The following is a 24,702-nucleotide window of genomic DNA, read 5'->3' on the forward strand; positions in this document are numbered from 1 at the left end:
GTCATATTTCCGCCACGATCAACGACAGATAATGTTCAATATAACCAAACCAAGCAAAAAATAGATCTTACCTGAACAAAGCTCGCCAGACAGAAAGACTACTCAAGAATATTCGAAGAACCAGGGGCGAAGTGACGATCCAACAACCAATGAAAACAGTGGAATTGCTGACGTGTGTCGTCAAGCGTCTGGTATGAAGCTGTTAAAACAGCTGACGTGTTGATCATAATGGAAAACATATGAGTCCGTGCGCGCTATCGCGCGCATTTGTCTCGTGAGTGGCACGAACCTGTTATCACAGCTGATGTGTTGATCATAATGGAAAACATATGAGTCCGTGCGCGCTATCGCGCGCATTTGTCTCGTGAGTGGCACGAACCTGTTATCACAGCTGATGTGTTGATCATAATGGAAAAACATATGAGTCCGTGCGCGCTGTCGCGCGCATTTGTCTCGTGAGGGCTAGCATGACGCTGTTGATAGCTGATGTGTTGATCATAATGGAAAACATATGAATCAGTGCGCGCTATCGCGCGCATTTGTCTCGCTGTTATGATAGCTGATGTGTTGATCATAATGGAAAACATATGAGTCCGTGCGCGCTGTCGCGCGCATTTGTCTCGTGAGTGGCACGAACCTGTTATCACAGCTGATGTGTTGATCATAATGGAAAACATATGAGTCAGTGCGCGCTGTCGCGCGCATTTGTCTCGTGAGGGCTGTTATGATAGCTGATGTGTTGATCATAATGGAAAACATATGAGTCAGTGCGCGCTATGGCGCGCATTTGTTTCGTGAGCGGCTAGCATGACGCTGTTGGGTCAGTGCGCGCTGTCGCGCGCATTTGTCTCCTGAGCGGCTAGCATGACGCTGTTGGGTCAGTGCGCGCTGTCGCGCGCATTTGTCTCGTGAGCAGCTGGCATGAAGCTGTTTTCACAGTTTTGGCTGCCTGCTGACAGACAGAGGCTGTCATGTTATATTGTATTAGGAGCACAGATAAAACAGGCTGGCATAATGCTGTTACAGCAGGCCAGCCTGCTTGGCTCTGGCTTCATCAGCTGTGATAGAACAGGGCAGACATCTTGAGTGAGCTCCCAATTAGTTGCTATGGGCAACAGCTGTGCCTGCCAACTGCCATTCTGCACCTCACTTTGTCCCCTTAAAATCATGGGGTTTTCATTTTGAGCAGGAAATCTGGAACAAACGGTCGCTGTTCGAAAAGTAGAAGTCGTATCCGAATAATTCTTTCACCGTGAGCGCCAGAAGGCCCGGGGGAAGCCAGCGGTGTCATTTTTATTCTTCTAACCCCCGTGGCTCCTTTATTATGGCAGTTTTAAAATGATTTTTCCGACTGATTTCAGGCCTCGCCCGTTTTATAATGGGATTTAATGTTCCCTCTCTGCGCTCAGAGGGGATTTGTGAGAAATCTGTGAGGCCCAGCTCAATGACAGTCACATTGGGTGAAAGACAACTAAAATACCTACGTTTTGATGTATAATTTATCCAGATCAGGCAGATATTTTGGACGTGAGTGGCATTTGTTTGAAAAATAATTTTTTAAAGATTTTTAGAGTGAGAGGTAGAGTGGAGGAGGCACAAAATGAGCTCCTCTGGACACCTAAAACGTAAACTGCCGTTGTGTCAAAGCCGTATAAGCTATTAACAAGCCCTTTACACCAGTTAAAGCTGAGTCTTTCCTGTCACACACAAACTTTGAATGATGTGTGTATGACCTTGTATGGCTGAGTTCAGAGGCCTCCAAGGGGAGGCAGTTTTGGGCTCTTCGAGCCCAAAACTGCCTCGTTAAGGCCTTCTCCATTCATTTTCCCATTGACAATTTGCCCGCTTTTTCCCATTTATCCGCTATTCCGGTCGAGTAATGAGAGAGAAAAGTAATAGCACACTTCTGCCCATCGGCGCGCACGCAGCCATGTATTTTTTATTTTAGTCGGACCTTCGCTGTGGGACGAGTAGCGCGCCGAAAAACGGGCGGAAACGGAAGAATAATAAGTATGAGCAATAGTAATATGTGTGCCCTGCCTATGGCATGGGGCACCCATAATAATAAGTATGAGCAATAGTAATATGTGTGCCCTGCCTATGGCATGGGGCACCCATAACTAGAAAATTTCTGAAGAAATTTTGATGGGTGCCCAGCTGCTGCCCGTCTTCTGCCCGTCCACACACACACACAGATGAGAGCTGAGAAGCTGGTAGTTGCCAGTCAAGCATTATATGATCATAATCCAGTCTTAAATATGAGATTCAGGCTTGTTCTGGTGAAACCTGCCTGCTTTTTACAGCATGAGTGAGTTTAACCACACAGAAGCCAGAGAGAGACAGAGGAGGACAGGCTGTGTCCCCTGACAACAAACAGCTGTTTCAATGGATTTAAAAGTCAAAATTAAAATAAAATTGACTTTTCAGTAAGAGAAAGGTCTGCTGAAGACACTGATGTGATTTATATCAAGGTCCTGTGTAAAATATAGGTTTTATAGCAGTTTGAATGCAGCCCTCACTGTCACTTTAAATGAGTGAAGGAGGGCCTGTTTCACATGGAAATGTGTGATTTTGCTCTGAATCTGAGGTGATTTGAGAGAAAAAGCATAAGTTAAAGCACAAATATGGAAAGAAGACATAAATAGCTTCATGTTAAGCTAGAATTTATCCAGTTTTAAGAGAAATTGTGGATGTTAAGGAGGTTTTAGGCTGTGATTAGTGTGGTTTCTGTGGATTTCTAATGGAGAGGGCCTGTTTTTAATGAAAATGTGTGACTTTGCTCTGAATCTGAGGTGATTTGAAAGAAAAAGCATAATTTATAGCACAAATATGGAAAGAAGACATAAATAGCTTCATCTTAAGCAAGAATTTTTCCAGTTTTAACAGAAATTGTGGATGTTAAGGAGATTTTAGGCTGTGATTAGTGTGGTTTCTGTGGATTTCCCTGTATTTCTAATGGAGAGGGACAGTGCTGATTCTAAGGTCATTTTCTCAAAAACCATTTTAGTAATGAGAGAGAAAGATACAAGCACACCTCTGCAGACCCAGACGCACGTTTTGATGTATATGGGTTTGGCGAAAACTGTGGGAGGAGAAGCGCGTCGACCGTGGTGACACGTGATGGAACTTTCAGTTGTAATGGTAATACTAGAAAATTTCTGAAGAAATTTTGATGGGTGCCCAGCTGCTGCCCGTCTTCTGCCCGTCCACACACACACACAGATGAGAGCTGTGCTGTGCTGAGAGACCTGCTAGTTGCCAGTCAAGCATTAGGTATTTCAAATCCAGTATTAAACTAAGGTACAGAGATAAGCTCAAACATAGTTTAACATTTCAGATCCTGGCCTGCTGTGGTGAAACCTGCCTGCTTTGGGCAGCATGAGGGAGAGACGGCTGGCTTAATAGATGGCTTAAACAAGGTTTTTAATGTCTTAATCACACAATGAACCACTTTACACTTTAAATGGTGGCAGCCATTATGTTTACCTGATTAAGGAGGAGAGTTTAAACAGCCAATCACCTGCTCAGTTAATGGTCTTTTAGCCAACCGAGTCCCCTTTTGGGGGGGTTGAAGCAGAGATCCCAGAGGAGGAGGACAGAAAGTAATGTTCAGACATACTGACAGTTTAAATGTGTTTATTTAGCAACAACAGCTCATTATAATTCAGTCAGTTTTGATAAACTGATAAACTTTAACATGTCACAGTCTATAATGGGGGTCCCTGTGTAGAGAAATATCTGTAAGCATTCACCACCACAGTAAGAGGAAGACATGAGGACATTAAACCCAACAACATTCAAATCTTACCTCTGTCCTATGGTGATAGAAACTCCAGTCTTCATCGGAGTCCTCGGTGATATCTGTGTTTGCTGAAGGTTGTTTGGGTCGCTGCAGCTGATGGGCGTCTTTCTCTGCTTCATTCTGCTTTGAATCCTCCTGTGGAAGCGCAGGTGTTCGGTTCAGCAGGACCTCAGATGGAAAGCTGGACACACAATCATTAACAGCATTAATCATAAACAGACATCCTTACTCTATGTGAGCTGTGAGGGGAAGTGTCAGTACTTACTTTAGACCTTTTTGTCTGTCTCTGCAGCATCTGCATGATGACTGTAGTCTGGATTCATGCTGGTTGCTCATGTTTTAAAAGCTGGAGACAACAATCATGAAATTAGCACCAAGCACACATGATGAAAAGCACTGAAACTGTCTTCATACATGTAGAAGTCTCACCTGTAAGTGCAGCGTTACATCTAATGAGGTCCTGCTTCTCCAACTGAAGATGCTGCATCAGTGTTTTCTGGTGGGGGGGGGGTGTTTGGTTTCTCTGAGAGAAGAAAAACAAAAGCATGATAACTTCTAATGAATAAATGGAACAATCTGGTGATGTTATGAGTTAAGGATTCACGTTAAACAGAGTGAAGTGTGAGGTGTAACTCTGAACCTTTGACTCCAACATTTACCTCAGTTTCATCTTTTTCTCTGTCTGACTGAAGCTGCTCCGTCTCTGTCCTGTCTGCCTTCTCTGAGCTTCTCATCACTGGTGGTGTAGCTCTCCGACTGAACAAGCTCTTCTCACAAAAACATGGTCAAGGATGATAAACTAATTGTCAAAGCATCACCGTGCCAGCACGGTACAGCAATCAGGAAGAATCACACTCTACTAGTTAAGCCATGATCCTCAAAGATCATATTTCACTGATTGGAAGATATGTACAATAATTAACATAATTGCCAACTGTCAAATAAAATACCATGATTATAATTCAAAAGTGCTCATGACTTGAGAATATATAGACGAATAAATAGATGAATAAATAGACATAAAAATGGATAAATAAGCTAAATGAGCACTGAACACAAGCCATATTCTGTTCAAATCACAATGCATTCACACACCAGCACATAGCTTTTGCCGTCGAGAGCATTCAAGTTCAGGCTGCGGGCTAACAATGTAGCATGCTAACATGAGGCAGAGACACAGACACATTAGCCGAAGGAAATGTAGCAAATACCTTATTCTTTGTTTAACTCAAATACGTTCATATTTCCGCCAAGCTCAACGACATATAATGTTCAATATAACCACTAGACACAAGCCTTATACTGAAATAAAGTCATTAAATTCATGTTCCAACAAGTTCAATTGAACAAGCTTTTGCCGTCGAGCGCGTTCAAGTTCAGGCTGCGGGCTAACAATGTAGCATGCTAAACAAGGCAGTCACACCGAAACATCGGCGGAAGGAAAATTAGCAAATACCTCGTCTTTATTTAACTGGGAGACGGTCATATTTCCGCCACGATCAACGACAGATAATGTTCAATATAACCACAACGTAAATTCATAGCTTTCAAAGCATTCCACGCCAGACAGCGGGCTAATAGTGTAGCATGCTAAACAAAGCAGTCACACCGAAACATCGGCGGAAGGAAAATTAGCAAATACCTCGTCTTTATTTAACTGGGAGACGGTCATATTTCCGCCACGATCAACGACAGATAATGTTCAATATAACCACAACGTAAATTCATAGCTTTCACAGCATTCCACGCCAGACAGCGGGCTAATAGTGTAGCATGCTAAACAAGGCAGCCACACCGAAACATCGGCGGAAGGAAAATTAGCAAATACCTCGTCTTTATTTAACTGGGAGACGGTCATATTTCCGCCACGATCAACGACAGATAATGTTCAATATAACCACAACGTAAATTCATAGCTTTCACAGCATTCCACGCCAGACAGCGGGCTAATAGTGTAGCATGCTAAACAAGGCAGCCACACCGAAACATCGGCGGAAGGAAAATTAGCAAATACCTCGTCTTTATTTAACTGGAGGACGGTCATATTTCCGCCACGATCAACGACAGATAATGTTCAATATAACCAAACCAAGCAAAAAATAGATCTTACCTGAACAAAGCTCGCCAGACAGAAAGACTACTCAAGAATATTCGAAGAAGCAGGGGCGAAGTGACGATCCAACAACCAATGAAAACAGTGGAATTGCTGACGTGTGTCGTCAAGCGTCTGGTATGAAGCTGTTAAAACAGCTGATTGTGTTGATCATAATGGAAAACATATGAGTCCGTGCGCGCTGTCGCGCGCATTTGTCTCGTGAGTGGCACGAACCTGTTATCACAGCTGATGTGTTGATCATAATGGAAAACATATGAGTCAGTGCGCGCTATCGCGCGCATTTGTTTCGTGAGGGCTAGCATGACGCTGTTGATAGCTGATCATAATGGAAAACATATGAGTCCGTGCGCGCTGTCGCGCGCATTTGTCTCGTGAGTGGCACGAACCTGTTATCACAGCTGATGTGTTGATCATAATGGAAAACATATGAGTCAGTGCGCGCTGTCGCGCGCATTTGTCTCGTGAGGGCTAGAATGACGCTGTTATGATAGATGTGTTGATCATAATGGAAAGCATATGAGTCAGTGCGCGCTATCGCGCGCATTTGTCTCGTGAGCGGCTAGCATGACGCTGTTGGGTCAGTGCGCGCTGTCGCGCGCATTTGTCTCGTGAGCGGCTAGCATGACGCTGTTGGGTCAGTGCGCGCTGTCGCGCGCATTTGTCTCGTGAGCAGCTGGCATTAAGCTGTTTTCACAGTTTTGGCTGCCTGCTGACAGACAGAGGCTGTCATGTTATATTGTATTAGGAGCACAGATAAAACAGGCTGGCATAATGCTGTTACAGCAGGCCAGCCTGCTTGGCTCTGCCCTCATCCGCCATCTTGGCTCTGCCCTCATCAGCTGTGATAGAACAGGGCAGCCTTCTTGGGTGTGGTCAGCATTAGTTGCTATGGGCAACAGCTGTGCCTGCCAACTGCCGAATTCTGCACCTCACTTTGTCCCCTTAAAATCATGGGGTTTTCATATTGAGGCAGAAATCTGGAACAAAACGCTCGCTGTTCGAAAAGTAGAAGTCGTATCCGAATAATTCTTTCACCGTGAGCGCCAGAAGGCCCGGGGGAAGCCAGCGGTGTCATTTTTATTCTTCTAACCCCCGTGGCTCCTTTATTATGGCAGTTTTAAAATGATTTTTCACACTGATTTCAGGGCTCGGCCGTTTTATAATGGGATGGAATGTTCCCTCTCTGCGCTCAGAGGGGATTTGTGAGAAATCTGTGAGGCCCAGCTCAATGACAGTCACATTGGGTGAAAGACAACTAAAATACCTACGTTTTGATGTATAATTTATCAAGATCAGGCAGATATTTTGGACGTGAGAGGCATTTGTTCGAGAAATTGTTTTTTAAAGATTTTTAGAGTGACAGTTACAGTGTAACTGACATCAGACGACCTCCTCTGGACACCTAAAACGTAAACTGCCGTTGTGTCAAAGCCGTATAAGCTATTAACAAGCCCTTTACCACAGTTAAAGCTGAGTCTTTCCTGTCACACACAAACTTTGAATGATGTGTGTGTGACGCTGTATGGCTGAGTTCAGAGGCCTCCCGTGTGAGGCAGTTTGGGGCTCTTCGAGCCCCAAACTGCCTCTTTTTGGCCTTCTCCATTCATTTTCCCATTGACAATTTGCCCGCTTTTTCCCATTTATCCGCTATTTCTTTCGAGTAATGAGAGAGAAAAGTAATAGCACACTTCTGCCCATCGGCGCGCACGCAGCCATGTATTTTTTATTTTAGTCGGACCTTCGCTGCGGGCCGAGTAACGCGCCGAAAAACGTGACGGAAACGGAAGAATAATAATAATAAGTATGAGCAATAGTAATATGTGTGCCCTGCCTATGGCATGGGGCACCCATAATAAGTATGAGCAATAGTAATATGTGTGCCCTGCCTATGGCATGGGGCACCCATAACTAGAAAATTTCTGAAGAAATTTTGATGGGTGCCCAGCTGCTGCCCGTCTTCTGCCCGTCCACACACACACACAGAGAGGCTATGGTGAAGGTCAAGCATTACATACTTCAAATCCAGTCTGAAAAATGAGATTTTGGCTTGTTCTGGTGAAACCTGCCTGCTTTATACAGCATGAGTGAGGTTAACCACACAGAAGCCACAGAGACACAGAGGAGGACAGGCTGTGTCCCCTGAGAACAAACAGCTGTTTGAATGGATTTAAAAGTCAAAATTTAAAAAGAATTTAACTTTTCAGTAAGAGAAAGCCCTGCTGAAGACACTGATGTGATTTATATCAAGGTCCTGTGTAAAATATAGGTTTTATAGCAGTTTGAATGCAGCCCTTTGGGCAGCATGAGGGAGAGACGGCTGGCTTAATAGATGGCTTAAACAAGGTTTTTAATGTCTTAATCACACAATGAACCACTTTACACTTTACATGGTGGCAGCCATTATGTTTACCTGATTAAGGAGGAGAGTTTAAACAGCCAATCACCTGCTCAGTTACTGGTCTTTTAGCCAACCGAGTCCCCTTTTGGGGGGGTTGAAGCAGAGATCCCAGAGGAGGAGGACAGAAAGTAATGTTCAGACATACTGACAGTTTAAATGTGTTTATTTAGCAACAACAGCTCATTATAATTCAGTCAGTTTTGATAAACTGATAAACTTTAACATGTCACAGTCTATAATAGGGGTCCCTGTGTAGAGAAATATCTGTAAGCATTCACCATCACAGTAAGAGGAAGACATGAGGACATTAAACCCAACAACATTCAAATCTTACCTCTGTCCTATGGTGATAGAAACTCCAGTCTTCATCGGAGTCCTCGGTCACATCTGTGTTTGCTGAAGGTTGTTTGGGTCGCTGCAGCTGATGGGAGTCTTTCTCTGCTTCATTCTGCTTTGAATCCTCCTGTGGAAGCGCAGGTGTTCGGTTCAGCAGGACCTCAGATGGAAAGCTGGACACACAATCATTAACAGCATTAATCATAAACAGACATCCTTACTGTATGTGAGCTGTGAGGGGAAGTGTCAGTACTTACTTTAGACCTTTTTGTCTGTCTCTGCAGCATCTGCATGATGACTGTAGTCTGGATTCATGCTGCTTTCAATCTGGTTGCTCATGTTTTAAAAGCTGGAGAAAACAATCATGAAATTAGCACCAAGCACACATGATGAAAAGCACTGAAACTGTCTTCATACATGTAGAAGTCTCACCTGTAAGTGCAGCGTTACATCTAATGAGGTCCTGCTTCTCCAACCGAAGATGCTGCATCAGTGTTTTCTGGTGGGGGGGGGGTGTTTGGTTTCTCTGACAGAAGAAAAACAAAAGCATGATAACTTCTAATGAATAAATGGAACAATCTGGTGATGTTATGAGTTAAGGATTCACGTTAAACAGAGTGAAGTGTGAGGTGTAACTCTGCACCTTTGACTCCAACATTTACCTCAGTTTCATCTTTTTCTCTGTCTGACTGAAGCTGCTCCGTCTCTGTCCTGTCTGCCTTCTCTGAGCTTGTCATCACTGGTGGTGTAGCTCTCCGACTGAACAAACTCATGATGCTCTTCTCACAAAAACATGGTCAAGGATGATAAACTAATTGTCAAAGCATCACCGTGCCAGCACGGTACAGCAATCAGGAGGAATCACACTCTACTAGTTAAGCCATGCTCCTCAAAGTTCATATTTCACTGATTGGAAGATATGTACAATAATTAACATAATTGCCAACTGTCAAATAAAATACCATGATTATAATTCAAAAGTGCTCATGATTTGAGAATATATAGACGAATAAATAGATGAATAAATAGACATAAAAATGGATAAATAAGCAAAATGAGCACTGAACACAAGCCATATTCTGTTCAAATCACAATGCATTCACATTCTGACTCATTCGACACCAGCACATAGCTTTTGCCGTCGAGAGCGTTCAAGTTCAGGCTGCGGGCTAACAATGTAGCATGCTAAACAAGGCAGACACACAGAAACATCGGCGGAAGGAAAATGAGCAAATAGCTCGTCTTTATTTAACTGGAAGACGGTCGTATTTCCGCCACGATCAACGACAGATAATGTTCAATATAACCACAACGTAAATTCATAGCTTTCACAGCATTCCACGGCAGACAGCGGGCTAATAGTGTAGCATGCTAAACAAGGCAGTCACACCGAAACATCGGCGGAAGGAAAATTAGCAAATAGCTCGTCTTTATTTAACTGGAAGACGGTCGTATTTCCGCCACGATCAACGACAGATAATGTTCAATATAACCACAACGTAAATTCATAGCTTTCACAGCATTCCACGCCAGACAGCGGGTTAATAGTGTAGCATGCTAAACAAGGCAGTCACACCGAAACATCGGCGGAAGGAAAATTAGCAAATACCTCGTCTTTATTTAACTGGAAGACGGTCGTATTTCCGCCACGATCAACGACAGATAATGTTCAATATAACCACAACGTAAATTCATAGCTTTCACAGCATTCCACGGCAGACAGCGGGCTAATAGTGTAGCATGCTAAACAAGGCAGTCACACCGAAACATCGGCGGAAGGAAAATTAGCAAATACCTCGTCTTTATTTAACTGGAAGACGGTCATATTTCCGCCACGATCAACGACAGATAATGTTCAATATAACCACAACGTAAATTCATAGCTTTCACAGCATTCCACGGCAGACAGCGGGCTAATAGTGTAGCATGCTAAACAAGGCAGTCACACCGAAACATCGGCGGAAGGAAAATTAGCAAATACCTCGTCTTTATTTAACTGGGAGACGGTCATATTTTCGCCACGATCAACGACAGATAATGTTCAATATAACCAAACCAAGCAAAAAATAGATCTTACCTGAACAAAGCTCGCCAGACAGAAAGACTACTCAAGAATATTCGAAGAAGCAGGGGCGAAGTGACGATCCAACAACCAATGAAAACAGTGGAATTGCTGACGTGTGTCGTCAAGCGTCTGGTATGACGCTGTTAAAACAGCTGATGTGTTGATCATAATGGAAAACATATGAGTCCGTGCGCGCTGTCGCGCGCATTTGTCTCGTGACTGGCACGAACCTGTTATCACAGCTGATGTGTTGATCATAATGGAAAACATATGAGTCAGTGCGCGCTGTCGCGCGCATTTGTCTCGTGAGGGCTAGCATGACGCTGTTATCACAGCTGATGTGTTGATCATAATGGAAAACATATGAGTCCGTGCGCGCTGTCGCGCGCATTTGTCTCGTGAGTGGCACGAACCTGTTATCACAGCTGATGTGTTGATCATAATGGAAAACATATGAGTCAGTGCGCGCTATCGCGCGCATTTGTCTCGTGAGGGCTAGCATGACGCTGTTGATAGCTGATGTGTTGATCATAATGGAAAACATATGAGTCAGTGCGCGCTGTCGCGCGCATTTGTCTCGTGAGGGCTAGAATGACGCTGTTATGATAGCCGATGTGTTGATCATAATGGAAAACATATGAGTCAGTGCGCGCTATCGCGCGCATTTGTTTCGTGAGCGGCTAGCATGACGCTGTTGGGTCAGTGCGCGCTATCGCGCGCATTTGTCTCGTGAGTGGCTAGCATGACGCTGTTGGGTCAGTGCGCGCTGTCGCGCGCATTTGTCTCGTGAGCAGCTGGCATGAAGCTGTTTTCACAGTTTTGGCTGCCTGCTGACAGACAGAGGCTGTCATGTTATATTGTATTAGGAGCACAGATAAAACAGGCTGGCATAATGCTGTTACAGCAGGCCAGCCTGCTTGGCTCTGGCTTCATCAGCTGTGATAGAACAGGGCAGACATCTTGAGTGAGCTCCCAATTAGTTGCTATGGGCAACAGCTGTGCCTGCCAACTGCCATTCTGCACCCCACTTTGTCCCCTTAAAATCATGGGGTTTTCATTTTGAGCAGGAAATCTGGAACAAACGGTCGCTGTTCGAAAAGTAGAAGTCGTATCCGAATAATTCTTTCACCGTGAGCGCCAGAAGGCCCGGGGGAAGCCAGCGGTGTCATTTTTATTCTTCTAACCCCCGTGGCTCCTTTATTATGGCAGTTTTAAAATGATTTTTCCGACTGATTTCAGGCCTCGCCCGTTTTATAATGGGATTTAATGTTCCCTCTCTGCGCTCAGAGGGGATTTGTGAGAAATCTGTGAGGCCGAGCTCAATGACAGTCACATTGGGTGAAAGACAACTAAAATACCTACGTTTTGATGTATAATTTATCCAAATCAGGCAGATATTTTGGACGTGAGAGGCATTTGTTTGAAAAATAATTTTTTAAAGATTTTTAGAGTGAGAGGTAGAGTGCAGAGGCACAAAATTTGCTCCTCTGGACACCTAAAACGTAAACTGCCGTTGTGTCAAAGCCGTATAAGCTATTAACAAGCCCTTTACACCAGTTAAAGCTGAGTCTTTCCTGTCACACACAAACTTTGAATGATGTGTGTATGACCTTGTATGGCTGAGTTCAGAGGCCTCCAAGGGGAGGCAGTTTTGGGCTCTTCGAGCCCAAAACTGCCTCGTTAAGGCCTTCTCCATTCATTTTCCCATTGACAATTTGCCCGCTTTTTCCCATTTATCCGCTATTCCGGTCGAGTAATGAGAGAGAAAAGTAATAGCACACCTCTCCCGATCGGCGCGCACGCAGCCATGTATTTTTTATTTGAGTCGGACCTTCGCTGTGGGACGAGTAGCGCGCCGAAAAACGGGCGGAAACGGAAGAATAATAATAAGTATGAGCAATAGTAATATGTGTGCCCTGCCTTTGGCATGGGGCACCCATAACTAGAAAATTTCTGAAGAAATTTTGATGGGTGCCCAGCTGCTGCCCGTCTTCTGCCCGTCCACACACACACACAGATGAGAGCTGAGAGCTGCTAGTTGCCAGTCAAGCATTATATGATCATAATCCAGTCTTAAATATGAGATTCAGGTTTGTTCTGGTGAAATCTGCCTGCTTTATACAGCATGAGTTAGGTTAACCACACAGAAGCCAGAGAGAGACAGAGGAGGACAGGCTGTGTCCCCTGACAACAAACAGCTGTTTCAATGGATTTAAAAGTCAAAATTAAAAAAAAAATTGAACTTTTCAGTAAGAGAAAGCTCTGCTGAAGACACTGATGTGATTTATATCAAGGTCCTGTGTAAAATAAAGGTTTTATAGCAGTTTGAATGCAGCCCTCACTGTCACTTTAAATGAGTGAAGGAGGGCCTGTTTATCATGGAAATGTGTGATTTTGCTCTGAATCTGAGGTGATTTGAGAGAAAAAGCATAAGTTAAAGCACAAATATGGAAAGAAGACATAAATAGCTTCATGTTAAGCTAGAATTTATCCAGTTTTAAGAGAAATTGTGGATGTTAAGGAGGTTTTAGGCTGTGATTAGTGTGGTTTCTGTGGATTTCTAATGGAGAGGGCCTGTTTTTAATGAAAATGTGTGACTTTGCTCTGAATCTGAGGTGATTTGAAAGAGAAACCATAATTTATAGCACAAATATGGAAAGAAGACATAAATAGCTTCATCTTAAGCAAGAATTTTTCCAGTTTTAACAGAAATTGTGGATCTTAAGGAGGTTTTAGGCTGTGATTAGTGTGGTTTCTGTGGATTTCCCTGTATTTCTAATGGAGAGGGACAGTGCTGATTCTAAGGTCATTTTCTCAAAAACCATTTTAGTAATGAGAGAGAAAGATACAAGCACACTTCTGCAGACCCAGACGCACGTTTTGATGTATGATGTGTATGGGTTTGGCGAAAACTGTGGGAGGAGAAGCGCGTCGACCGTGGTGACACGTGATGGAACTTTCAGTTGTAATGGTAATACTAGAAAATTTCTGAAGAAATTTTGATGGGTGCCCAGCTGCTGCCCGTCTTCTGCCCGTCCACACACACACACAGATGAGAGCTGTGCTGTGCTGAGAGACCTGCTAGTTGCCAGTCAAGCATTAGGTATTTCAGTATTAAACTAAGGTACAGAGATAAGCTCAAACATAGTTTAACATTTGAGATCCTGGCCTGCTGTGGTGAAACCTGCCTGCTTTGGGCAGCATGAGGGACAGACGGCTGGCTTAATAGATGGCTTAAACAAGGTTTTTAATGTCTTAATCACACAATGAACCACTTTACACTTTAAATGGTGGCAGCCATTATGTTTACCTGATTAAGGAGGAGAGTTTAAACAGCCAATCACCTGCTCAGTTACTGGTCTTTTAGCCAACCGAGTCCCCTTTTGGGGGGGTTGAAGCAGAGATCCCAGAGGAGGAGGACAGAAAGTAATGTTCAGACATACTGACAGTTTAAATGTGTTTATTTAGCAACAACAGCTCATTATAATTCAGTCAGTTTTGATAAACTTTAACATGTCACAGTCTATAATAGGGGTCCCTGTGTAGAGAAATATCTGTAAGCATTCACCTTCACAGTAAGAGGAAGACATGAGGACATTAAACCCAACAACATTCAAATCTTACCTCTGTCCTATGGTGATAGAAACTCCAGTCTTCATCGGAGTCCTCGGTGATATCTGTGTTTGCTGAAGGTTGTTTGGGTCGCTGCAGCTGATGGGAGTCTTTCTCTGCTTCATTCTGCTTTGAATCCTCCTGTGGAAGCGCAGGTGTTCGGTTCAGCAGGACCTCAGATGGAAAGCTGGACACAATCATTAACAGCATTAATCATAAACAGACATCCTTACTGTATGTGAGCTGTGAGGGGAAGTGTCAGTACTTACTTTAGACCTTTTTGTCTGTCTCTGCAGCATCTGCATGATGACTGTAGTCTGGATTCATGCTGGTTTCCATCTGGTTGCTCATGTTTTAAAAGCTGGAGACAACAATCATGAAATTAGCACCAAGCACACATGATGAAAAGCACTGAAACTGTCTTCATACATGTAGAAGTCTCACCTGTAAGTGCAGCGTTACATCTAATGAGGTCCTGCTTCTCCAACTGAAGATGCTGCATCAGTGTTTTCTGGTGGGGGGGGGTGTTTGGTTTCTCTGACAGAAGAAAAACAAAAGCATGATAACTTCTAATGAATAAATGGAACAATCTGGTGATGTTATGAGTTAAGGATTCACGTTAAACAGAGTGAAGTGTGAGGTGTAACTCTGAACCTTTGACTCCAACATTTACCTCAGTTTCATCTTTTTCTCTGTCTGACTGAAGCTGCTCCGTCTCTGTCCTGTCTGCCTTCTCTGAGCTTCTCATCACTGGTGGTGTAGCTCTCCGACTGACCAAACTAATGATACTCTTCTCACAAAAACATGGTCAAGGATGATAAACTAATTGTCAAAGCATCACCGTGCCAGCACGGTACAGCAATCAGGAGGAATCACACTCTACTAGTTAAGCCATGATCCTCAAAGTTCATATTTCACTGATTGGAAGATATGTACAATAATTAACATAATTGCCAACTGTCAAATAAAATACCATGATTATAATTCAAAAGTGCTCATGATTTGAGAATATATAGACGAATAAATAGATGAATAAATAGACATAAAAATGGATAAATAAGCAAAATGAGCACTGAACACAAGCCATATTCTGTTCAAATCACAATGCATTCACATTCTGACTCATTCGACACCAGCACATAGCAAAATGAGCAGTCAAAACAAGCCATATTCTGTTCAAATCACAATGCATTCACATTCTGACTCATTCGACACCAGCACATAGCTTTTGCCGTCGAGAGCGTTCAAGTTCAGGCTGCGGGCTAACAATGTAGCATGCTAAACAAGGCAGTCACACAGAAACATCGGCGGAAGGAAAATGAGCAAATACCTTGTCTTTATTTAACTGGAAGACGGTCATATTTCCGCCACGATCAACGACAGATAATGTTCAATATAAGCACTCAACGTAAATTCATAGCCTTCATAGCATTCCACGCCAGACAGCGGGTTAATAGTGTAGCATGCTAAACAAGGCAGTCACACCGAAACATCGGCGGAAGGAAAATTAGCAAATACCTCGTCTTTATTTAACTCGAAGACGGTCGTATTTCCGCCACGATCAACGACAGATAATGTTCAATATAACCACAACGTAAATTCATAGCTTTCACAGCATTCCACGCCAGACAGCGGGCTAATAGTGTAGCATGCTAAACAAGGCAGTCACACCGAAACATCGGCGGAAGGAAAATTAGCAAATACCTCGTCTATATTTAACTCGAAGACGATCATATTTCCGCCACGATCAACGACAGATAATGTTCAATATAACCACTCAACGTAAATTCATAGCCTTCATAGCATTCCACGCCAAACAGCGGGTTTATAGTGTAGCATGCTAAACAAGGCAGTCACACCGAAACATCGGCGGAAGGAAAATTAGCAAATACATCGTCTTTATTTAACTCGAAGACGGTCGTATTTCCGCCACGATCAACGACAGATAATGTTCAATATAACCACAACGTAAATTCATAGCTTTCACAGCATTCAACGGCAGACAGCGGGCTAATAGTGTAGCATGCTAAACAAGGCAGTCACACCGAAACATCGGCGGAAGGAAAATTAGCAAATACCTCGTCTTTATTTAACTGGAAGACGGTCATATTTCCGCCACGATCAACGACAGATAATGTTCAATATAACCAAACCAAGCAAAAAATAGATCTTACCTGAACAAAGCTCGCCAGACAGAAAGACTACTGAAGAATATTCGAAGAACCAGGGGGAAGTGACGATCCAACAACCAATGAAAACAGTGGAATTGCTGACGTATGTCGTCAGCGTCTGGTATGAAGCTGTTAAAACAGCTGATGTCTTGATCATAATGGAAAACATATGAGTCCGTGCGCGCTGTCGCGCGCATTTGTCTCGTGAGTGGCACGAACCTGTTGTCACAGCTGATGTGTTGATCATAATGGAAAACATATGAGTCCGTGCGCGCTGTCGCGCGCATTTGTCTCGTGAGTGGCACGAACCTGTTATCACAGCTGATGTGTTGATCATAATGGAAAACATATGAGTCCGTGCGCGCTATCGCGCGCATTTGTCTCGTGAGTGGCACGTACCTGTTATCACAGCTGATGTGTTGATCATAATGGAAAACATATGAGTCAGTGCGCGCTATCGCGCGCATTTGTCTCGTGAGGGCTAGCATGACGCTGTTGATAGCTGATGTGTTGATCATAATGGAAAACATATGAGTCCGTGCGCGCTGTCGCGCGCATTTGTCTCGTGAGTGGCACGAACCTGTTATCACAGCTGATGTGTTGATCATAATGGAAAACATATGAGTCAGTGCGCGCTGTCGCGCGCATTTGTCTCGCTGTTATGATAGCTGATGTGTTGATCATAGTGGAAAACATATGAGTCAGTGCGCGCTATCGCGCGCATTTGTTTCGTGAGCGCTAGCATGACGCTGTTGGGTCAGTGCGCGCTATCGCGCGCATTTGTCTCGTGAGCGGCTAGCATGACGCTGTTGGGTCAGTGCGCGCTGTCGCGCGCATTTGTCTCGTGAGCAGCTGGCATGAAGCTGTTTTCACAGTTTTGGCTGCCTGCTGACAGACAGAGGCTGTCATGTTATATTGTAATAGGAGCACAGATAAAACAGGCTGGCATAATGCTGTTACAGCAGGCCAGCCTGCTTGGCTCTGGCTTCATCAGCTGTGATAGAACAGGGCAGACATCTTGAGTGAGCTCCCAATTAGTTGCTATGGGCAACAGCTGTGCCTGCCAACTGCCATTCTGCACCTCACTTTGTCCCCTTAAAATCATGGGGTTTTCATTTTGAGCAGGAAATCTGGAACAAACGCTCGCTGTTCGAAAAGTAGAAGTCGTATCCGAATAATTCTTTGACCGTGAGCGCCAGAAGGCCCGGGGGAAGCCAGCGGTGTAATTTTTATTCTTCTAACCCCCGTGGCTCCTTTATTATGGCAGTTTTAAAATGATTTTTCCGACTGATTTCAGGCCTCGCCCGTTTTATAATGGGATTTAATGTTCTCCCTCTGCGCTCAGAGGGGATTTGTGAGAAATCTGTGAGGCCCAGCTCAATGACAGTCACATTGGGTGAAAGACAACTAAAATACCTACGTTTTGATGTATAATTTATCCAGATCAGGCAGATATTTTGGACGTGAGAGGCATTTGTTTGAAAAATAATTTTTTAAAGATTTTTAGAGTGAGAGGTAGAGTGCAGAGGCACAAAATGAGCTCCTCTGGACACCTAAAACGTAAACTGCCGTTGTGTCAAAGCCGTATAAGCTATTAACAAGCCCTTTACACCAGTTAAAGCTGAGTCTTTCCTGTCACACACAAACTTTGAATGATGTGTGTATGACCTTGTATGGCTGAGTTCAGAGGCCTCCAAGGGCAGGCAGTTTTGGGCTCTTCGAGCCCAAAACTGCCTCGTTAAGGCCTTCTCCATTCATTTTCCCATTGACAATTTGCCCGCTTTTTCCCATTTATCCGCTATTCCGGTCGAGTAATGAGAGAGAAAAGTAATAGCACACCTCTCCCGATCGGCGCGCACGCAGCCATGTATTTTTTATTTTAGTCGGACCTTCGCTGTGGGACGAGTAGCGCGCCGAAAAACGGGCGGAAACGGAAGAATAATAATAAGTATGAGCAATAGTAATATGTGTGCCCTGCCTATGGCATGGGGCACCCATAACTAGAAAATTTCTGAAGAAATTTTGATGGGTGCCCAGCTGCTGCCCGTCTTCTGCCCGTCCACACACACACACACACAGATGAGAGCTGTGCTGTGCTGAGAGACCTGCTAGTTGCCAGTCAAGCATTAGGTATTTCAAATCCACTATTAAACTAAGGTACAGAGATAAGCATGAAACATTTCAGATCCTGGCCTGCTGTGGTGAAACCTGCCTGCTTTGGGCAGCATGAGGGACAGACGGCTGGCTTAATAGATGGCTTAAACAAGGTTTTTAATGTCTTAATCACACAATGAACCACTTTACACTTTAAATGGTGGCAGCCATTATGTTTACCTGATTAAGGAGGAGAGTTTAAACAGCCAATCACCTGCTCAGTTACTGGTCTTTTAGCCAACCGAGTCCCCTTTTGGGGGGGTTGAAGCAGAGATCCCAGAGGAGGAGGACAGAAAGTAATGTTCAGACATACTGACAGTTTAAATGTGTTTATTTAGCAACAACAGCTCATTATAATTCAGTCAGTTTTGATAAACTGATAAACTTTAACATGTCACAGTCTATAATAGGGGTCCCTGTGTAGAGAAATATCTGTAAGCATTCACCACCACAGTAAGAGGAAGACATGAGGACATTAAACCCAACAACATTCAAATCTTACCTCTGTCCTATGGTGATAGAAACTCCAGTCTTCATCGGAGTCCTCGGTGATATCTGTGTTTGCTGAAGGTTGTTTGGGTCGCTGCAGCTGATGGGAGTCTTTCTCTGCTTCATTCTGCTTTGAATCCTCCTGTGGAAGCGCAGGTGTTCGGTTCAGCAGGACCTCAGATGGAAAGCTGGACACACAATCATTAACAGCATTAATCATAAACAGACATCCTTACTGTATGTGAGCTGTGAGGGGAAGTGTCAGTACTTACTTTAGACCTTTTTGTCTGTCTCTGCAGCATCTGCATGATGACTGTAGTCTGGATTCATGCTGGTTGCTCATGTTTTAAAAGCTGGAGACAACAATCATGAAATTAGCACCAAGCACACATGATGAAAAGCACTGAAACTGTCTTCATACATGTAGAAGTCTCACCTGAAAGTGCAGCGTTACATCTAATGAGGTCCTGCTTCTCCAACTGAAGATGCTGCATCAGTGTTTTCTGGTGGGGGGGGGGGGGGGGGGGGGGTGTTTGGTTTCTCTGACAGAAGAAAAACAAAAGCATGATAACTTCTAATGAATAAATGGAACAATCTGGTGATGTTATGAGTTAAGGATTCACGTTAAACAGAGTGAAGTGTGAGGTGTAACTCTGCACCTTTGACTCCAACATTTACCTCAGTTTCATCTTTTTCTCTGTCTGACTGAAGCTGCTCCGTCTCTGTCCTGTCTGCCTTCTCTGAGCTTGTCATCACTGGTGGTGTAGCTCTCCGACTGAACAAACTCATGATACTCTTCTCACAAAAACATGGTCAAGGATGATAAACTAATTGTCAAAGCATCACCGTGCCAGCACGGTACAGCAATCAGGAGGAATCACACTCTACTAGTTAAGCCATGATCCTCAAAGTTCATATTTCACTGATTGGAAGATATGTACAATAATTAACATAATTGCCAACTGTCAAATAAAATACCATGATTATAATTCAAAAGTGCTCATGACTTGAGAATATATAGACGAATAAATAGATGAATAAATAGACATAAAAATGGATAAATAAGCTAAATGAGCACTGAACACAAGCCATATTCTGTTCAAATCACAATGCATTCACATTCTTACTCATTCGACACCAGCACATAGCTTTTGCCGTCGAGCGCGTTCAAGTTCAGGCTGCGGGCTAACAATGTAGCATGCTAAGCTAAGGCAGGCACACAGAAACATCGGCGGAAGGAAAATTAGCAAATACGTTGTCTTTATTTAACTCGAAGACGTCATATTTCCGCCACGATCAACGACAGATAATGTTCAATATAACTGGTCAACACAAGCCTTATACTGAAATAAACTCATTAAATTCATATTCCAACAAGTTCAATTTGAACAAGCTTTTGCCGTCGAGCGCGTTCAAGTTCAGGCTGCGGGCTAACAATGTAGCATGCTAAGCTAAGGCAGGCACACAGAAACATCGGCGGAAGGAAAATTAGCAAATACCTCGTCTTTATTTAACTGGGAGACGGTCATATTTCCGCCACGATCAACGACAGATAATGTTCAATATAACCACAACGTAAATTCATAGCTTTCACAGCATTCCACGCCAGACAGCGGGCTAATAGTGTAGCATGCTAAACAAAGCAGTCACACCGAAACATCGGCGGAAGGAAAATTAGCAAATACCTCGTCTTTATTTAACTGGGAGACGGTCATATTTCCGCCACGATCAACGACAGATAATGTTCAATATAACCACTAGACACAAGCCTTATACTGAAATAAAGTCATTAAATTCATGTTCCAACAAGTTCAATTGAACAAGCTTTTGCCGTCGAGAGCGTTCAAGTTCAGGCTGCGGGCTAACAATGTAGCATGCTAACATGAGGCAGAGACACAGACACATTAGCCGAAGGAAATGTAGCAAATACCTTATTCTTTGTTTAACTCAAATACGTTCATATTTCCGCCAAGCTCAACGACATATAATGTTCAATATAACCACTAGACACAAGCCTTATACTGAAATAAAGTCATTAAATTCATGTTCCAACAAGTTCAATTGAACAAGCTTTTGCCGTCGAGCGCGTTCAAGTTCAGGCTGCGGGCTAACAATGTAGCATGCTAAGCTAAGGCAGGCACACAGAGACATCGGCGGAAGGAAAATTAGCAAATACCTCGTCTTTATTTAACTGGGAGACGGTCATATTTCCGCCACGATCAACGACAGATAATGTTCAATATAACCACAACGTAAATTCATAGCTTTCAAAGCATTCCACGCCAGACAGCGGGCTAATAGTGTAGCATGCTAAACAAAGCAGTCACACCGAAACATCGGCGGAAGGAAAATTAGCAAATACCTCGTCTTTATTTAACTGGGAGACGGTCATATTTCCGCCACGATCAACGACAGATAATGTTCAATATAACCACAACGTAAATTCATAGCTTTCACAGCATTCCACGCCAGACAGCGGGCTAATAGTGTAGCATGCTAAACAAGGCAGCCACACCGAAACATCGGCGGAAGGAAAATTAGCAAATACCTCGTCTTTATTTAACTGGGAGACGGTCATATTTCCGCCACGATCAACGACAGATAATGTTCAATATAACCACAACGTAAATTCATAGCTTTCACAGCATTCCACGCCAGACAGCGGGCTAATAGTGTAGCATGCTAAACAAGGCAGCCACACCGAAACATCGGCGGAAGGAAAATTAGCAAATACCTCGTCTTTATTTAACTGGAGGACGGTCATATTTCCGCCACGATCAACGACAGATAATGTTCAATATAACCAAACCAAGCAAAAAATAGATCTTACCTGAACAAAGCTCGCCAGACAGAAAGACTACTCAAGAATATTCGAAGAAGCAGGGGCGAAGTGACGATCCAACAACCAATGAAAACAGTGGAATTGCTGACGTGTGTCGTCAAGCGTCTGGTATGAAGCTGTTAAAACAGCTGATTGTGTTGATCATAATGGAAAACATATGAGTCCGTGCGCGCTGTCGCGCGCATTTGTCTCGTGAGTGGCACGAACCTGTTATCACAGCTGATGTGTTGATCATAATGGAAAACATATGAGTCAGTGCGCGCTATCGCGCGCATTTGTTTCGTGAGGGCTAGCATGACGCTGTTGATAGCTGATCATAATGGAAAACATATGAGTCCGTGCGCGCTGTCGCGCGCATTTGTCTCGTGAGTGGCACGAACCTGTTATCACAGCTGATGTGTTGATCATAATGGAAAACATATGAGTCAGTGCGCGCTGTCGCGCGCATTTGTCTCGTGAGGGCTAGAATGACGCTGTTATGATAGATGTGTTGATCATAATGGAAAGCATATGAGTCAGTGCGCGCTATCGCGCGCATTTGTCTCGTGAGCGGCTAGCATGACGCTGTTGGGTCAGTGCGCGCTGTCGCGCGCATTTGTCTCGTGAGCGGCTAGCATGACGCTGTTGGGTCAGTGCGCGCTGTCGCGCGCATTTGTCTCGTGAGCGGCTAGCATGACGCTGTTGGGTCAGTGCGCGCTGTCGCGCGCATTTGTCTCGTTAGCAGCTGGCATTAAGCTGTTTTCACAGTTTTGGCTGCCTGCTGACAGACAGAGGCTGTCATGTTATATTGTATTAGGAGCACAGATAAAACAGGCTGGCATAATGCTGTTACAGCAGGCCAGCCTGCTTGGCTCTGCCCTCATCCGCCATCTTGGCTCTGCCCTCATCAGCTGTGATAGAACAGGGCAGCCTTCTTGGGTGTGGTCAGCATTAGTTGCTATGGGCAACAGCTGTGCCTGCCAACTGCCGAATTCTGCACCTCACTTTGTCCCCTTAAAATCATGGGGTTTTCATATTGAGGCAGAAATCTGGAACAAAACGCTCGCTGTTCGAAAAGTAGAAGTCGTATCCGAATAATTCTTTCACCGTGAGCGCCAGAAGGCCCGGGGGAAGCCAGCGGTGTCATTTTTATTCTTCTAACCCCCGTGGCTCCTTTATTATGGCAGTTTTAAAATGATTTTTCACACTGATTTCAGGGCTCGGCCGTTTTATAATGGGATGGAATGTTCCCTCTCTGCGCTCAGAGGGGATTTGTGAGAAATCTGTGAGGCCCAGCTCAATGACAGTCACATTGGGTGAAAGACAACTAAAATACCTACGTTTTGATGTATAATTTATCAAGATCAGGCAGATATTTTGGACGTGAGAGGCATTTGTTCGAGAAATTGTTTTTTAAAGATTTTTAGAGTGACAGTTACAGTGTAACTGACATCAGACGACCTCCTCTGGACACCTAAAACGTAAACTGCCGTTGTGTCAAAGCCGTATAAGCTATTAACAAGCCCTTTACCACAGTTAAAGCTGAGTCTTTCCTGTCACACACAAACTTTGAATGATGTGTGTGTGACGCTGTATGGCTGAGTTCAGAGGCCTCCCGTGTGAGGCAGTTTGGGGCTCTTCGAGCCCCAAACTGCCTCTTTTTGGCCTTCTCCATTCATTTTCCCATTGACAATTTGCCCGCTTTTTCCCATTTATCCGCTATTTCTTTCGAGTAATGAGAGAGAAAAGTAATAGCACACTTCTGCCCATCGGCGCGCACGCAGCCATGTATTTTTTATTTTAGTCGGACCTTCGCTGCGGGCCGAGTAACGCGCCGAAAAACGTGACGGAAACGGAAGAATAATAATAATAAGTATGAGCAATAGTAATATGTGTGCCCTGCCTATGGCATGGGGCACCCATAACTAGAAAATTTCTGAAGAAATTTTGATGGGTGCCCAGCTGCTGCCCGTCTTCTGCCCGTCCACAGGGAGGCTATGGTGAGTAAAGATAAAAACACTCACCTTTTTTCATAGTTCTTCTCCTTGGACACGTCACGATGCAGTTTGAATCCTCCTGTGGAAGGGCAGGTGTTCGGTTCAGCAGGACCTCAGATGGAAAGCTGGACACACAATCATTAACAGCATTAATCATAAACAGACATCCTTACTGTATGTGAGCTGTGAGGGGAAGTGTCAGTACTTACTTTAGACCTTTTTGTCTGTCTCTGCAGCATCTGCATGATGACTGTAGTCTGGATTCATGCTGCTTTCCATCTGGTTGCTCATGTTTTAAAAGCTGGAGACAACAATCATGAAATTAGCACCAAGAACACATGATGAAAAGCACTGAAACTGTCTTCATACATGTAGAAGTCTCACCTGTAAGTGCAGCGTTACATCTAATGAGGTCCTGCTTCTCCAACCGAAGATGCTGCATCAGTGTTTTCTGGGGGGGGGGTGTTTGGTTTCTCTGACAGAAGAAAAACAAAAGCATGATAACTTCTAATGAATAAATGGAACAATCTGGTGATGTTATGAGTTAAGGATTCACGTTAAACAGAGTGAAGTGTGAGGTGTAACTCTGAACCTTTGACTCCAACATTTACCTCAGTTTCATCTTTTTCTCTGTCTGACTGAAGCTTCTCCGTCTCTGTCCTGTCTGCCTTCTCTGAGCTTGTCATCACTGGTGGTGTAGCTCTCCGACTGAACAAACTCATGATACTCTTCTCACAAAAA

Source organism: Leuresthes tenuis, unplaced genomic scaffold (genome assembly GCF_036924035.1).
Source record: "Leuresthes tenuis unplaced genomic scaffold, fLeuTen1.0.hap1 SCAF_14, whole genome shotgun sequence".
NCBI classification, from domain to species: Eukaryota; Metazoa; Chordata; class Actinopteri; order Atheriniformes; family Atherinopsidae; genus Leuresthes; species Leuresthes tenuis.